The sequence below is a fragment of the Xiphophorus hellerii genome, chromosome 11 (assembly GCF_003331165.1).
Source record: "Xiphophorus hellerii strain 12219 chromosome 11, Xiphophorus_hellerii-4.1, whole genome shotgun sequence".
In the NCBI taxonomy this organism is placed as follows: Eukaryota; Metazoa; Chordata; class Actinopteri; order Cyprinodontiformes; family Poeciliidae; genus Xiphophorus; species Xiphophorus hellerii.
The window spans coordinates 4,758,026-4,773,075 of NC_045682.1; the positions used below are offsets into that span (position 1 = coordinate 4,758,026).

A 15,050-nucleotide genomic window follows, 5' to 3' on the forward strand; every position below is an offset into this window, starting at 1 on the left:
CAGATATTAATATCAGATCAGTGCACTACATTAATGATCTAATAACAAATGCCAGTTTTAGCAATTTTTCAGATTTTTTTGGTGGAATAATTGCAGTAAACATCCAAAACAACCAGTCACTTTTCTTTTTTTTTTTGCTATTTGATCAGAAACTATGTAGCTTTATAGGCTGATTCTGAAATTAGCCTATAAAGGGAAACTATGTTCCTAAACAAGAACTTCGACTTTGATTTCAAGCACTCACAGTGTACAGACATTAGGCATAAATACCAGACATGTATTGTGGTTGTTCATCTGTTGGGAATAAAGTCAAAGGATATTAATTAAACACAGTCCCTAATTTCTTACTCCTGTATGTAGAAGAACTAATAATATCAGAAATGTTCAACTACTCCCTAAAAAATACAAAAACACAAACTTGCAGAGAATCAGAATGAAAAAAATAATAATTTAAATTTAACTTAAGTGTACTGTAAAAATTAACATGCATGTCAACTCTGCCCCGTTTACTTAATGAATGTTCTTAGATTTAGCTTGTTGGACTTCCAGCTCTCCAGCCGTCCTTCCCTGTTATCATCCCAGAGGAATGGTTTGGTATTTTTGGCATCTGAGGCAGAAAACAAGCAAAGAGAATCAAGAGCAGCAGATACAGCTGCAGACTGGCATCAGGAATATAACTTAAAGTTTGTAATTATCCAGGTTCCAGACCGAATGAAGGATTTATCCTTGAATCTTTAGGATGTTTTTCTCAAACATAATAATCATCAAAATGTCCAGATTTGTTCCAGTTGAGTTAATTACATATCACCGTGATTTTATGAAATGTATTGGTTGCCATTTAACGTTGGAAAGTTACAACCAGGAAGCTTTAAACTGGTTTGATAAAATCATAATAGACCGCTTTAAAGTTAAAAAGAATCAACTTTTTTTTTCTTCAGGCAGAAGTACAGGGCAGAAGTATTCATATCCCCTGTACCTTTTATCCTTTTGTTACTTTACAACCACAAGCTGCAGCATTTGGGGGTTAATGTAACAGATTAACACAAAGTAGCAAATAGTTCACAAGTTGAAAGAAAAGGATGTTTATTTTTCACACACCCTAAATAAAATCTGTTGTAACTAGTTGCCTGCAGCAGCCGGCTAACTAGCATGTAGCAGTAATCTGCCTTGGTGTGATTTTTGATTTCATCCGGAACCCAGTCCCCACCATGAAACCCACCATGAAACACGTCATGCGTCAAAAAAAACCAAAAAACATAACATTTCAAATTAAAATATGACATTTGACCAATAAAAAAGAAAAACATTCTTAATACACAAATGAAGCCTCAATAATGTATGTTTGAAACCACTTAAAAAAAGGTTTTTAATCTTGATGGGCTTTTTATCCTAGTAAATTAAGGTTCAATAAAAAGATATACATGGTTTTGAATAGAAATGTTATTCATTGTTTGCAGACTCTGCAATTAACTTGATTAAACATTTTAATTGAGTCAAGTTGTAATATGACAAACTGTGTATTACTTGGATTACTTTTGTTTATTCTTCACAAATTTCTTCACGTCCAACACTGGTTGGTTTTTCCTTTTGTCAGTTTTCTCTCGTTTATTTTTCTCCTTCCAGCGACCTTCAGTCTTCACAGATTGCAATTTCAGTCATGACATTTAACAACAAAGGCTTCTAAATTAAGTAGGAACTGTTGTTTTATTGTGTTTTTGTTGCAAACTGCAGCTGCCTGGTTTGATTGTTGTCTAATTATGGATTGTCCACTCCGGTTTCAGTTACACTAGCGACATAATACGCACAGCAAAAGCAGTCGTGCAGGTTTTTAAATGTCACAGAACAAATACTCAGCTGCATTGTGTCATAAAAAGCAACAGCCCATCTCACTAAAAGTTATTTAAAAACATGTAAGTTAATGGAATCATGCCACTGTAGTCAAGTGTGTTCATTTCCTTTGGTTGGACTTCCTGTGCAGTTTTAGTCGTTCTTATGCGTCACAATACGTTGCCATCTAACCTTCCCATATTTCCCACAAGTGAATTTTTCATATGAAAGTGTGATTTGGATGCGAAGGACGATGTGTTTTTTTAAAATTTATTTTCTTATTTTGTTTTTAACATATTTAGAGTTTAAAACTTTGCAGTCAATCGATTAAAAAATGTAATCAGTTTAATCAAACTCTGCAAGCTTGAAATATAAATATATACGCAGTTGTGGTTCTTGCAGGAATGGTGCCTCCTTTTGCTGCCCTCCAACCACTTAAAATGGGGCATTATCTGGGTTTTATTACAGCAGAAATGTTGCCCCCCCAGTACTCAACAGCAACTAAGAAAATTACACCTCTACAAATGCATACAAGTAGTAGCAGATTTGTTCAGGGGACAACTGACAGATAAGCTATGTTTTGTTTTCTAGCTTTTGGGTGCTCCACCTGTTTGTGATGCCATGCTGGGCAACTGCCCATAACGCCCATGTCAAAAACTCACACTGTATGCATATTTTCAGAAAATGTTCTATTATCTCGAACCAAACGTGTGTAAAGATTCTCAGTTTTCCCGGTTTTTTTATTCACTGAGAAATGTTCCTCTCCATTCATTTCCTATGGAACTTGTGCAGCGAGGCAACAGTCATGTGGCCGACACTGCTGTCATTACACGAGTGCTGGATGTGTAGGAGAGTGCTGTAAGCAAGACATCTTATTCGAGAGTCTTATTTTGAAGAATAAAAGGAAGCAGTATCTCTGTTGGTGCAAAGTTGTTACAACAGAATCAGCTGAAGCAGTCTTACAAATAAATGTGTCACCATTTTGGGAACATTGGCTGAAACCAACACATTGGTGCGTTTGCCACTGCGCTGCACTTGTTCCATTTTCTGCTGATAAATACATTTATCTGAGTGGATAAAATTGTTTCCCTTTATTTCCATTCTTGAGTCAAACTCAGGGCTTTCCCTAAACACCGTGAAGGTCCAGATGACTAACGGCTGCTTATAAATGAACAATGAGGCTGATTATTAGAGTTTCCCAAAATAAATGTTGACATGTTAACTGACATGACGCGGCTACCACTAAGAGCATCTAAATTGTATGCTTGTGAACTCAGCTATAACCTCATAGAGAAGCTGGAAATCCTAGACAATCATGCTGAATGCATGCAGAGCTGGTGTTTGATCATTTCAAAGGTAAAAACAAAAAGAAGACAGAAGTTGCACTGTGTTCACTCTGAGTTATTCAGGAAGGGAGCAGATCTGATGACCCTTATGGACATTTTTCAGCTGTGATGTCACCACTTCCTGTCATGAGGAGGGGGGTGCTTTAAAAAACAAAGATCCTCTGAGCATGTCTGGCTGCCTTTGAATGAAAAATAGGATTATAGATTCAATCTGACTCCATCCCTCTCCGTCCTCCCTGACGTCTTGCTGCAGGAACACAGCAGGGAGGATTGATGTGTTTTATTTATTTCACTTCACGCAGTAATTTCATTATAGCTTCCCAAAGTAACGCAGGAAGAGCAGTGGTGTCCCAGCAGGTTCAGCTGAGACACAAGGTGTTGACGCAGACATTAAAGCACTCAAACCTTCACTGACTAAAGGGGAACAGTGGACCCCCTTTCTATTTACAGAAAATTCACCTTTTTTTGAACAGCAAATCTAAAATATCTGAAAGGAAATGCAACTTTGGAAGCTGTAATACTTAAGCGCAATATTGGCTGACGTTAGCAAAGCAGCCAATCCAGGAGCATCATTCTTTTCACTTGGCTCTGATTGGCATAGCATATAGAGAATGTGACGCCTACATGTTCCCTGGCTGCTTTACCTAAAGGATATCTGGAAACGATATCCTAATTGCTTGATTGACTTTAATAAATCAGGTTTGCATGAGGCATCAAAGTAGTTACATTAATAATGCATGAATCTCAAATTTTAGACTATTTGTATGACTGTTTGAGTGTGTGCATGCTACTTTGTAATCTGGAATTGCGAAGATGTTACAATGATGTTACAATGAAGCACTCAGCATCCAAAAGGTGGCCTCAACTCCCAGAGGCAGACCAAAGAAAACAACAATAAATTTACATTTGACCAGAATGTCTTCTTTCACATGTTTCCTGGATTTTCTACACTGAACAAATCAAACTAAAAACAAAACTTCTTTAAACAACGGATTTCTGTCTGCCACATTTCCATAAATGTCACATTTGTGTAGTGCACAACTAAGGGAATTTATATTTGGTAATTGCTTCAGATTTGTCATTTAAATCACACATAGAAATCATCTGTAATCAGATTAAATGTAACCTCAGTAACTTCAGACATATTCATCATCAGATGTCCACACAGGCATCAAAAATGTACATGTATACCAGGGATCTTGGGCCCCATGACAAAAAATTAACTTGGGCCCCCCCTTCGCAGCTGCTGTTACAATTTCTTGAGTCTATCTGACCAATCAAAAGCGCCACAATTTTAAAAGCTTGCAACGGCCTTTCTTTCGTTGGTCCAATACTGATACTAGCACAACGTTCACTGCTTGTGAATTTTACACGCAACAGTCCACATACTGCATGCTAATAGGTTGCTTAATTGTTTTTATTAGTTTTAGCTTATTGAAAGGTCTCTCCCCACCAGCAACAGTCATAGTCAACATAGCCAACATGCAAAATATACATAAAACAATCCAGACTTCTCAGAAAATGCCATGTTGTTGCATTTGTTCAAGCTGCAGTATAGAACTTTAATAAAAAATACGTTTTTTCCATGTTTATTAAAGCTGTCACCATGTTGTGACAGTTTGCACATAATCTGTGAAAAGATCAATCTCCTCCACCTTATCCCTGAGCTGCTATACTGCTGTCTAAAGAAATGCCCCGTTCTGACCAAAAACAACCAATCAGAACCTGTAGGAGGGTCTTAGCGCTGTCAATCAACCTCATTCACTCACTGCTAGAAGGGCTAATGGAAGATTTTATAGAGATTGTTTGAATTTCTGGCAGTAATAAGTATATCATTTTTGTTGTGTAACTGTAAAATGGGCAGAGACACAGGAAAAATCTGCACAGATTTCCTGGAATGATGCCAACTTGCTTGTCATTGATCACAGTCATTGTATAGAACATACAGAGGTAAAACCAGCTGACCAAACACGCTGGAGCGCTGCTTGGGTTGCTAGGTAACGGGCTGAGCTTCTCTGGGGTTCCTAGGCAGCTGCTGATTTGTGATGTTGCATTCCTGAGGTTTTTGAATTTCAAACAGTAACTTATAGCCAGAACCCAACTGGGTGTTTTTTAAGTGTTTGAGCAGTTTTTAGAAGCAGTGTGACCTAAATAGAAATACTAAAACGGGCAAAATGTGAAGGCCTGACAGAGGTGAAAGTTCACAATTCAGCAGGAAAATCATGCTAAACATGCAGCCAGAGATGCAAATCAAACGCTGAGGAAGAAATAAATTCTGGAAGAGCATTTTAAGAGTAAAATATGTCTAGAGAACAAGTCATGTCAAGACTATCTTGACTACAGAAGCATATGGAAAGAAAAATGCAGAGGATAGAAAGTCATTTTACAGAAAAACAAAAACAAAAGACATGCAGAGACACGGCAGCTTGTTTCATGTGAAAATAATCAACCCATCTTGTTGAGTTTCCATGAAAATACATTACAAAAAAATGCACAATTCTTCCAAATACTATGCGTACGAGTGGCGCAACAAATATCTCAAAAGGCCAACTCAAACTCAATTCTCCTCATGTAGAGGCTCTTGAACAAGTTCCAAACTGTGACCTAATCACTGCTGGAGTTCAGCTGTAAATGTAACTAACAGCAGCAAATCTCTGCAACACGAGCTTGTGCAATGCTTTAAACAAATGAAAAATTCATGCTGGTATTTTCATAGATTCAGAGACACAAAAATGACTTTCTAAATGCAGACAAGAAAAGCTGATCCTTTGGAGACAAAAGTCCAAACAAGTCAACAGATCCAGAGTTCTGTTATTTATCTAAAATCACAAAATGTTTCCTCATGCAACAAAGACAGGACAAAAATAGTTCCATATCAGAGTGGTTTGATGTTGGAAATGGTGGATACATGAGGGTATCGACAATCATTTTCCACTATGTTGTAAAGAGTTTGATATCTGTTTCCAGATGGGAGATGCAGACGTCACAGAGTTCTGGAATGGTTGCCACACGATTCTTTATTGTTCCCTTTGTTTGTTGGTAACCTTCCCAATGTGTCCAGCTGCCCTGACACAGTCAATGATTCCAACATTGAACCCCTGTGACTTCTGTTAGGCCAACATGCTCAACAACATCCCAACCTCAAGCAAACCTAAAACAGGACCCCATCAAACACCAATGAGTTCAGGTCAGTGTGTGTGATGTTTCTCTGCTGGAAGTTAAAGCATTTGTTACGTTTCCAGCTGGTGCGGTTCACGTTCACACTGCACAGTGTCAAACGAACTAAACCCTTTGAAAAACCTGTTTTCCCCCACTCTCCTGTGGTGGCGATCATGCAACAAGAACCACTAAAGGGAACTACACAAAAGCCTCTGAAGAAGACACTGAAAGAATCTTCCTTCTTCACAAAATATAAACAGAAACGAAGTGGTGTCAAATTTTATTAGTTGTAGGATTTCTCTTTTTTGTCTTTGGTAAAAAAAAACAACAAACCATTTCTCTCGCTAGTGCTAGACAAGTGTTTGTTTTGGTTGTATTTACCCATAATGCCCTGCGCACTACTTTGATTCCTGCTTTTGGAGCAGTCTCTGGTTCGCTTGGCGTCCACATGTGCATTCAAACTGCACCAGAGTTCACTTCAACCAAACTGAGACCTAGGTTTGTAGGCAGACCAGAATTTGCTTTTTTGGTTCGATTATGCATTCACACCTCCCCCAACAAACTGGACTTTCTAGGTAAATGAACTAAAGTTCAATTAAAGTTGACCAAACAGTACCGGTGTGAATGCAACTCAGGGCGTTTCCACACCTGAGGCATTTAGTCTGTTTAAAACTGAGCTTCGGTACATTTCTCCACTTGGTGTGGGATCACAGCTACCACACTAGGGTGCAGTCCAAAAGAACCATAGCAAGACCATTTAAAAGAGGTGGTCTTTGTATGGTTCCTAATGAACTCTAGAGCAGTTTGTTTATGGTGTGAACGTGATATGACCTCAATCTAAAACAGCTACCAGGTATTTGCTACAAGATGCCTTCTGATGTCCAGATAACTATTTGATTGTCGGATGCAGTAGAGTAAACAAAGTACTAAAACAACGGCGCTGCATCTTTTCCTTAAAGACTAAAGCCTGATGCAACTTTCAAGACGTCTTCTCAAAATCATTCGGTTTGCTTCGCTGATAAACATGAAATAAAAAACCAAACTGGGTCAGAACACAGCATCTGCTTCCTGAGTTTAGACAGGACACATCTGACCAGTAAACAGACCGAAGCTTCTCATGTGGTTCGTAGTGACAGGTTCTGGTAGGCATGGCATTTTTTCCGTGTGAAAAAAAAAACAATGAACCATCAGAAAAGTTACACTCCTAAACTGACTCAGATGCTTTAAGTCGAGGTATGAGATGAGACACGCCACTGAGGTCACACAAATTAGAATTTAACATTTTTTTCAAAACTAAGAATTATAATTTTTTTTGTTTTTGGATTTTGTTGTTGTTTGCATAAAAAGAAAAACACTTATACAGATCACAAACTATGTAGTAACGGTGCTGACTAGCACAGACTAATCAATCAGTCCTGTTTTGATTAGTCCACATATTTATGTTCTGATGCTTGTCCAATTCTAAATTGTTTGTAATGCCAAAAAACTGGTCAACATTCTCACTTTTGTGTTTTCTCAAACAGAATACAGGCTTTAATTAAATTGTACTTTAAGGAACCAACGTTCTTCAGTTTTTGAACTGGATGTTCAAATGCTGTCACACACCAAAACCGTAAAATGGCCCTTTATTAAAGCCAGAAACAGACACATTAGCAGCTGATGGTCAGCTCGTTGCAGTAATCTCCACTCCTTGTGAAACTTCCCAAAAATATTTTGAATGGACTTTGCTTGACAATCCTAACACACTTTGTCCTTCCACTCAACTTTCTATGAAAATGCTCCAACTTTTTCACGATATTTGAACTGTCTGAGGATTTTCATTATTTGTAAGCCATGGTCATTAATATTACATGAAGTAAAGGCTTGAAATATTTCACTCTATATGTAAAGAACTGGTGTAATAAACAAGTTTCACATTCAGAAATGTGTAACAAAATATTGACTATTTTCACAACATAATTTGTTCTTTAGCTGTACATGTATAACATAAAATCTCAATAAGATAAGTGAAAGTTTGTATTTCAGTGATTCTTGAGAAGAGGGACAAAACGGGTCCTATGGATAAAGCACAAAATTTGAATAAAATACACACAATATATAATTTTTTTAAACTTCTGACTAAACTAACCTGGACCATGTGAGCACAACAATGTATGTTTTCCTGATGTTTGCTGAATATTTTTTATTTTAAACATTGTAGTAGGTGGATGGTGTCTTTAAAATCCCTTGTCCTGGAGCAGAACTCAATACATTATAATAGTTTAAAACAATTAAAAGAATACTAAGATAATATGACAATTAAGTAAAAGTATTCAAATAAATAATTATAATAGCATCAATAAATGTAATTAAAAATCATTTTTATATATTTTCCAACTCAATTGAAATTTGTCCCAAGTTTTTGTCAACACCTTCAGATAAAAAGAATGTAAAAAAATCAGGCATTATTGAGGGACATCAGAACTTCTGAGGACCCCATGACCTCTTCCTTCCTCTTCCTTTGCTAAGAGGGCCAGGCAGCTCTGGTTAGCTTATGTTAGTCTTTAGTTTTTCTTCTGTTTTATTCCTAAGTTGCTCGTCACAACCATGATGTGTCAACACCACAACTGACAATTTACAAAACTTTGATGTAATCTTGTGAAATAAATGCTTAATTTTAGTGTATTGTAAAAATTTCATGGACCTGATGAGCTACAATATGGCCTCCTTCAGAGTAACATCATATAAATTGAGGTAGTTTGGCATTTTGTTAACTCTGTCAGAGTTTTTAACTGACAGTGACTCTTTCAGTGATAGTGTTGACAAATGTCACTTAAATATGCAGTTCATTCATTTTAATGTATTTTACATAAATGGCATTACTTCACATGTATCAAGTATTTCTTTTTACTCACTAGTTTGTCACCAACTTTAGTTCTGTGTCAACTCTGTCAGATGGACTTTGTTGTTTTTTGTTTAAAATAATACTTCTTTTGTTTCTTGAGAAGCATTTGGCTGTAAAACTGAGTAAAAATATCACCAATACGGTCATTAAAAAAATAATTTGATATTTATTTTTGTCAGATGGTGATGACAAAGTTCTGGGTCAGGTCCATTAAAAATGTAATTTAAAAAAAAACAAAAAACGTTGCAACTGGGAGCCTGCACCTTAGCATCTTTACATTTCCAAAACATTATTTGTCATATTTGAATACATGAGGAATAATTAAAAATTTTTATTTGAATACATGAGGAATAATTAAAAATTTTTGGGGGGGTGGGGGGATTTAAACCCATTTTGTCCCACTTCTCAAGAATCACTGATTTGTAATATGACCAAGCGTAAAAACGTGAATACTTTTATGAGCAGCACATACCTGCCAGGGAAAATCAGTTTATAACTGGGTGCCTAATTGTTTTTTGTTATGTTGGATTGTTTTCTCCATTCAGTTTAAGGCCAACAACCTGGAAAGAACGAAGAGACCACGACAATCAGCCTCACCTTCCTCCTTCAACTCCTCATAAAATTGTCTGGATCAGTACTGTTTGCACACCCACAGTTAGAAATTAAAGTTAAATAGCGATTTCATTCTCCCACCATTTTCACTCTTTTTTTTAGGAGTACATAATGTCTACCAGGCAGAAATACAATAAAAGAGGGTGGAGAAGCTGAAAATGAAACCTCTAACTGTTTTTCTTAGAGCTGCGATCCTTAAACGTTCCACTGGCTTTTAAAAAGCAATAATTTAATTCTACATTAGAAGGGACACATTTGCCATATTCTAATAGAGGTAATTTATGATTGAATCATGCCATTTCTTAGCCATATAGAAATGCACAAATATAATAAAATAAACTAACTTGTGAAGCAGATAAAAAAAATTTTTTTGATCTTTAATAAAAGTTTGTTGGATTTTCCTTGGATTAAAGAAAAGGACCTGGTGCCAAACCTTGACAGCCAAATAAATCTTTCCAGCTAAAGCCCAGGAAGAGAACAATTCTGCACCGGTTCTGCTCCAGAGTCAGATCGGGTCCAGACCATCCACAATATTTATGTGGAAATTTGTGATGAAAATCAGAAGAGACCCATTGTTGTGAAGAGCAGCTGAGCGGACGATCGCCGAGCTTCTACCTCCTGGATGAATATAAGAAATCAAAGAGACTTTCTTTGACTTTCTAGGGCCACCACAATAAAAATTGAGAGTCCCATTTTTGAGGACTTGATGTTCCTCTAGGACAGAATCTGACTCACGGGTTCATAAGTCAATGTTGCTATGGTAACTTTTTAACTTTCCAGCAGACAACACTTGAGTTTGATGGCAGCAGACTTGACAGATGATCCACTTTATTCATTTAATTTCGAAGTGTTCAGCTCTGTCTGTGAGTCATGCTGCTTCTGTTAGGAAACATTCGATGGAAATCCACAGCCTACTGGGCTCTAATTTTTCATATTGTGAAAAACCTAAGGAGTATTTTCACAAACTTTGAAAATTCATTTTGGACTAATATGAAAAAAAAAACATTTTAGAAATGTGGAAAAAAACCCCCACCTGTTTCTTTTAGTAGGTTAGCTTTGCAAAGTTCTGAAGATAGTCATTTGAATCATCTTCCTGTACATACAGGAAGTTTTTTCTCTCTCTCAGGAGACAAAGGTTGAATTCATGTAAATATTTGTGCACAAGTGAATATCTGTATGTTCAATTTACTAAGTTGCTAAACTTAGAGCATTTTAATTTGCGCGCTGACGTAAAACCAAAAGCACTGCCCATTCCGATGGGGTTCTTCTGGTCATTAAACATTAATATACTCTTAAAATCAGATATTAGCATATTTTATAATTACTATTTTGTAATTATTTTATTCACTGTCTCACTAAATCAGACAATAATCTTCCAGTTCTGGGTCAGTTAGGATTACCAAAATTATTTCTATCCAGAATAATGGAGGGGGATATTTTTTTAGAGATTTGTACTTACTTCTTTTTAAGTTTGTGAAATAAATTTCCTAAATATTTGATAGAATTGTGTTTTAAACTGAATGACTCGGATCAAACGTTTAGTGTTGCTGGAATTCTGGCCCATTCCTCCTGACTTAATTGGTGTAACTGGGTCGGGTTTATGGGCTGCCGTGCTCACACACTGCTCTGCTTAATCTCAAAATTGCCATAAAATGTTTAACAAACAATCTTGGAGGAATGTTCTGCATTCTTAGCAGTTAGAATAAATACCGGTTAATTTACTAAAATGCACTGAGATGAATTTGAGGGGCAAGTTGAGTCATCTTGAATCTGATGGTGCTCAAGTATATGAACCAGATTATACTTATATTTATGGAAACTGGTTAAAAAGAAAACCATAATTGGCACTTTAGGAGTTCCGTACTGAATGTGTTTTATTATGGCAGGGAGATGTTAAGTACTGAGAGCTTTCTGAGCAATAAAAAAGGAAACTTTGACACATGCAGCCTTATCAGGACAAATAGATTTTTCCCAAATATAAAAGGAGAAACTGTTCTATTGTAGATTTTCACAGATTTTGACACTTTTAATTTACAGATTTAATACTTTGGGAATCTATCATGGATTTATTTAGGAAGTAGTACCAGGGCTGGCCCAAGATTGTACCTGAATATTTTGTTTCAACCCAGATTTGGTGAATCTGGCAGAGGTTTGTAGAGTTTAACTGGTTGAGATTAACACCAATCAGGGTTACTACGAGTTGAACAAACCAAAGCTCAAATGTAAAGACAATATTGCAGATTGCAACTCTGGCAAGACAACAATTACACAGTGAAGATTATTATGTGTACTTTTCCACAGTAAACTTACCCGTTTCTTAAAAACCTCAGATTTAAATGTTAAACAATTTAGATTTTTTTTTATGTTAAATAAAATGCAATTGTATTCTTGTCATCTGTAAATAAATATTGAAATTTTAGTCTGTATTTAATCTGTGTTAAACAGGATATTGCAATTATTTTGGGGATTTTTTGCAACCAAAATCAATGATTTTGTGGTGCTACTTTAGAATTATTTCCAATATGATTCCTTGTTAAACCCCTTCCAAAATCTGAAAAAAAAGATAAAACAAAAAAACAAGCAGATTCTATGGAAAACAAAATGAAATTCATTTTATTTTCCAGATTTTACTTTTCACATTTAAATTTTTCTAAATTCCATTTTAATTATATTTATTAAGCCACAAAGTATATAATTATGGTGTAAATAAAAAAAGTTAATAATCAACCGTAGAATTCACAACATGCTATGTTAGTTACAGCACAGCAGAGAGAGAGGGGTGAAGAGGGATGAGCAACACCACATGGAGGATGATTGGCAGCACTAAGACCCTCCTCCTGGCTCTGATTGGTTGTTTCTAGTTAGCACAGGGAAAAGGCAAAGGAGCTTGATTTTTCCAGACTATATGACTCATACCATACTGTCACTGCATAGTTACAGTTTCCACAAATATGTAAAAATATATATACATTCATGAGTTACGTACTGCAGCTTCAAACCCAAATGGTTTTTAACTATTTTTTGCTGAAACGTTGCACAGATCTCTTGATTTTGCATGAAATGCCACGAAAAACTGGAGGGACTGGCTTTAGCGAGTAGCTTAGTTTGCTAATGCTTTAGGTCGGGTCTGTGCACAATTACAAGAAATGCCACAAAAGTAACTTTTTTTCTTCATCGAACGGATCAAACAGTTTTAGTGTGTTTAAAAACAAGTAAAAACTTTTTAAAAATATGAAGTTTTGTATGTCAAATGTAGATGGAAGCATTTTATCCTACCTGTCAGTGAGTGCTGGCTGTGTGCCACTCATTGGGCTTCCCTTGTCAGCTTTCGCAAACTTCACCCAAATAACATTTTCGTAACAGCTGCTTTATTTTGTCTCCGTCTGCTCCGAGCGCGTCTCCGTCAGCAGGCGGCTTCACCATGAAGGTCTGGACAATCCAGCTCCTTTTAGCCAGGAAGGTTGTTTTTTTCCTCTGAAATCCATGGTAGTGAAAGTAGCGGTGATGCTGCTGCTGAAGAGCCAGAAGAAGCGCAGGGATCTCTGGGGGGGTTTCAGAAAGCTGCCGCTGCTTGCATCAGAAAAGACATCTGGAAAACTTTAAGAGCTCCGATGATACTATATTATTTTCCCGTCCTCAGATAACCTTCGAGTTGTAAAGGAGAAAATCCTTCATTTTTCCGCAGGAAATACTTCCATGTTGACCCTCCTGTCTTTTCCTGGTGTCCCGGAGAAAATTACGTCAAAACTTTGGCTTCTAAAAGCCCAAATGAACTTTCTGCTTTTATTTCCGCTGGTCTGCAGGCGTCTGGTTTCCGGACGGCTCGTTCAGCGGATGGATGGTCACTTTAGTGTTATTCTCAATGTTCAAGCTGCTCTGGTTGTTGCTCCGATAAAGCATGATGCAAATGGAAAAAGGAAGCGCTTTGTGCCCCCTCCCCAAAACACTGAAGAGTGAAGAAACCCACCTTCCTCCCGACGCATTCAAGGACTGCTCGTATTTTGTTAAACTCATAATTATCCTTCTCTGTTGAGCTTACTTTCGGTTACTGGTGATTAAACCCATTGTCTTTACGCATAAAAAAAAAAAAAAATTAAAGATAGAAATGGAACTAATAATTATGTAGTAATAATAATAATAAACAGCAGATATTTCATCTTTAAATAATTTTTAAAGTAAATATGACGGTTGATTTTTAAAATTTTTATTGTTATAAATGATATATAATGAATAAGCATTAATGTAAAACTATTAACATTTAAACACAGTAACATAAAAATATATTTAATGTTAACTTTATTGAGTTTAGTTGATATATTTTCCATACATTTTTCGAAATATTTTCTAAACATTAACAATTTTTGTAACTTTTTAAGTTTTAACATTTTATAATAAAATTGTAAATATTACAAATATTATAGATATTATGCAAACAATATTATGTAATTGTTTGCTTAATATAATAATTTATTAGGTCTTTGTGATAAATCAGGTAACATTATTTATTATAATAATAAAATAAATGTTTCTAGAAGTTTCTTGGTGTTTTCATTTTATATTAACATTTAATACAATTTTAACAAGAAGAAGAAATTCTGATTAAATATTGCTTAACTTTTCCTCCATCTCGTTTTTTGTGCCTACTTTTAAATATATACATGTTATAATTTTTTATTACAAATTATTGGGTCAAAATAAATACGTTTGCAGAAATTTAGCAGATATTTTATTCTATAAATTTAATTGTAAATTCTAGTTTGCTGTTTTCCTTAGTTCAATGTTTATAAATATCTTCAAATAATTATATTTACTCATTTGTATTTATAAATATAAATTTGAAAAAGTGTAAATACACTTTTTCAAACCAATTCCCACAAATGCTGATAATAATTTGTATCCTTTTGTCCATGTAAGCAAATTTTAACTACTTTGTAGATCTATTACATATTCCAATAACATAATAGGTCTGTGGCTGTAATATGACGAAATACCTTTGAAAAGCACCAGTCTGTAAACGTGTATCTCAGTAAATTGAAATATGTGTTCCAATGAGGCTCGTTTGTCAGATTAAAAGTGCCTTTTGAAAATAACCTTTAACCAGGTATACTTGCCTTTGGCCCAAATTTCTGTATTAAACTGTTTTTATTAGTCTGCAGTATTCTTATCCAAGAAATTGAATGGAAAGTTTTCAATATCCATATCCGCAAAATCGTTCTAAATAG

At 35.7% G+C, this 15,050-nt stretch overlaps 1 protein-coding gene across 2 annotated transcripts in view; it reads right to left on the reverse strand.

The window, feature by feature from the left end:
* The window catches only part of arhgef12b (Rho guanine nucleotide exchange factor (GEF) 12b), a 46,096-nt gene extending 32,260 nt beyond the window's left edge, over window positions 1–13,836 (reverse strand). For both annotated transcript variants that reach the window (XM_032577225.1, XM_032577222.1), the window contains exon 1: window positions 13,105–13,836. The gene's annotated coding sequence lies outside the window, so the exon portion shown is untranslated. The remainder of the gene's footprint in view (window positions 1–13,104) is intronic.
* Window positions 13,837–15,050: the final 1,214 nt, after the last annotated feature.